At 43.2% G+C, this 3,077-nt stretch overlaps 1 protein-coding gene across 4 annotated transcripts in view; it reads left to right on the top strand.

Moving 5' to 3' along the window:
- ERCC5 (ERCC excision repair 5, endonuclease) overlaps positions 1 to 3,077 on the top strand; it is a 46,805-nt gene that overhangs the window by 79 nt on the left and 43,649 nt on the right. Inside the window, exon 1 of one of the 4 annotated variants that reach the window (XM_068268003.1) lies at positions 43 to 130. The exons of 1 other annotated variant lie outside the window; for it this stretch is intronic. The gene's annotated coding sequence lies outside the window, so the exon portion shown is untranslated. Of the gene's footprint in view, positions 1 to 42; positions 195 to 3,077 lie in introns of those variants that run through there. 2 more of the 4 variants (XM_068268002.1, XM_068268004.1) reach the window with 2 other exon arrangements.

Genomic DNA, 3,077 nt, shown 5'->3' with positions numbered 1-3,077 from the left:
GTAAGAAATAACCCTTATGTGCCATGTGATTGCCTCTACGCCAATAAGGTGCCGCTGTACAGGAAGTGTTGGTAACAGTAACAAAAAATGTTGGAGTTGATGTGCTGTACGGGGCTGGATTGTATAATTGGTGAGCTGTGAACCCCACACCGTCGGACATTCACGATCTGAGGCTTGTACGTGCAGCGAACAATGTGCGTGTGTGCTGTAATTGCATGGGAAACTACCCAGAGGCATCGCTATTGCCTACTCTGCTCCATTCGCTGTAGTACATAGACGTGTGTTTGGAAAGTAGTGCTGCAGTGCATGTAATTCTGATTTTAGAGTCTATATCGTCCTACTGGGATACAAACTAAATTTTTATACAAAAAATATGCTTTTCGGTTATTTTTTAACTAGCCAATAAAAAGACACATCTATTAAAGATAATGAAATAAGGCAATTTTGCTCCATTAAATAAATGATCCCACTTCACTTTTAGATATAGGACAGTACCATATTCGGGGTAAAATAACACATTCCTTTTAAAGTGTGACTGTCGGGTACAAAATAAAAAATCAATTCTTTATTTTTATCTGAGAGGCACAGACTAACCAGCAAGCTCATGGTGACCCAGAACTCATTGGAGTGTGTAAGGGACTACAATGGTCCTAAAAGCCCCCTTACTAAGATGTTAAGAAAAACAAAAGTTTGCTTTCCTAAAACAGAAAGAATTTGCGATAATACAGGTTCTAAGGGTACAATGGTCAATTTGCATATATTCAGCAGTGTTGCTCTGGGAGACATCTCAAGCTCACTCCAACCTGTATTATTGCAAATTCTTTCTGTTTTAGGAAAGCAAACTTTTATTTTTATCTGGTAAACAAATAATAAGGATGCTAATCAGGCAATCCAAAAGTTAAAATCTCTATTACTTATCTTATTTATAAATGATCATTCCCCAGTTTACTTGACTCTTATTTGGTACGCTGCCGGGCATGCTGGGTTGTCCTTTTTTGCTTCTGTACATTAGTTAAGTCAGGGGGGAAATAAAAAAGCAAAAAAAGACAACCCAGCATGCCCTGCAACTTTCTTTGTGCGGCAATGTACCAAATAAGAGTCAAGTAAACTGGAGAATGATCATTTATAAACAAGAAAAGTAATAGAGATTTTAACTTTTGGATTTTCTGGTTAGCATCCTTATTACTTGTTTACCAGATAAAAAATAAAGAATTTTTTTATTTTATGCCCGACAGTTACACTTTAAATAAACCCATAAGACTAAGTTTACAGTGTGGTGTTGCAGACAGTGACCAGTTTAACTGGGACATGTCCCAGAATTAGGGTCCCCAGTCCCAGGCAATGTCCCAGGTGGGTGCCAGATGTCCTAGGTGGGCTGCTGAATGTCCTGGGCACATGGCTGCATAATTGGCTCCCATGTTTTGTGCCTGCCTTCTGAAAACACAGATCAGTGACCAAGCTGAAGGGAAGTGTGTGTGCCGGTGGGAGTGAGCCGAATGACGCAGCATGCACCAAAAACTCCTACTTTTCGAAGGGGGGGGGGAAGAATCATAGGGCCACTCTGACTATCTGTCATTCTTTTGTGCCCCCCCTGCTCAACTGCTTCTGGGTAGCGTATTTAAATTTGTGATGGTGAGTTCACACTGCTTATTTACATGTGGGGAGATTCTAAGTATATTTTGTGCTGGGGGGGAGGTACAATGCTTAAAGTGAACCTGTAAGGGCCCATTCACACTAGATAATTTTGCCGGTGATTTTGGTGAAACGCTCAAGCGCTAGCGCTTTTTAAAGCGCTAGTGCAATAATAGCCTATGGGCCCGTTCTCACTTGGGCAATTTGCGTTAATCGCCAGCGATTAACGCAAATTGGCAAACGTGTAGCCTGCAACATTTTCAGGTGATTTCCCGGCAAATGCGTTAGTGCTATAGAAGCGCTAACCACGATCGCGGAAAGGTCGTTGCAGAAAAATCACAAAAGGTAAAGGGTTATTTCTCTCACTAGAGGCGATCCTCTGTATAATCCAGAGGCTTCCAGAATCCTCGTTGAGCCCACCATTCCTGTGCAAGGGCCCTCTAAACATATCCAACAAGCGAGTGTTGCATTTGTTGTTGTGGCTGCACTCCTTTCCCGTGTATTGCGCATGAGGGAACACAGTCTGCACCTATGCAGTAGCATGAAGCCGCTTGTGCATGAGAAGCTTTGTGGTACTGTGGAGGTGCGGACCATAGTCGTGCATGCAGATAATGTCTCACAAAATGATTTGTGAATGTTTTTTTTTTATTGTGTCATGAATTTATTTGGATGGCTCTAATGCTGCTCTGTATGTTTATTTAAAGGGAACCTGAAGTGAGAAGTATATGGAGGCTGCCATATTTATTTCCTTTTAAATAATACCAGTTGCCTGGCTGCCCTGCTTACCTATTTGGCTGCAGTAGTGTCTGAATCACACCAGAAACAAGCATGCGGCTAATCCAGTCAGATTTGACATGAATGTCAGAAACACCTGATCTGCTGCATCAGGTGTCTCACTCACCAGCACATCTGCTTCATCATCTCCCAACAAAGGTATTGGATGGCAGAGGATCAGCAGGACAACCAGGCAATTTGTATTGTTTAGAAATAAATAAATATGTCAGCCTCCATATCCTCTCACTTCAGGTGTCCTTTATTAACTGCTTTCCTCAAATATGACCATAGAGCAGGTTATTGGAAGATCAACTGCAATTGTAAAGCATCAAATTTGTTAGTTTTTCAGCTATCCTAAAGATGATCTAGTACAGGGGTCTCAAACTCAATTTACCTGGGGGCCGCAGGAGGCAAAGTCAGGATGAGGCTGGGCCGCATAAGGGATTTCACAAAAAAAGTCTATCAGCAGCTCCCGCCGTGTCCCCGCCGCAAAACGTGGGCTGCAGAGTCCCCAAATCGCTCGGGGGGCAATCCGCCGGCATTTCCTGGAAGGGGCAGAGCGGGATGCGGCGGATTACTTGGGAGCACTGAAGCGAACTATAAGGAAGCTTTTGCCGACGCAGGCCACAAAATATTGTATCGAGGTCCGCAAATGGCCCGCGGGCCGCGAG

The sequence above is a fragment of the Hyperolius riggenbachi genome, chromosome 2, assembly GCF_040937935.1.
Source record: "Hyperolius riggenbachi isolate aHypRig1 chromosome 2, aHypRig1.pri, whole genome shotgun sequence".
NCBI classification, from domain to species: Eukaryota; Metazoa; Chordata; class Amphibia; order Anura; family Hyperoliidae; genus Hyperolius; species Hyperolius riggenbachi.
The sequence above is the reverse complement of the archived record's forward strand: the minus strand, read 5'-3'. Positions and strand labels throughout refer to the sequence as shown.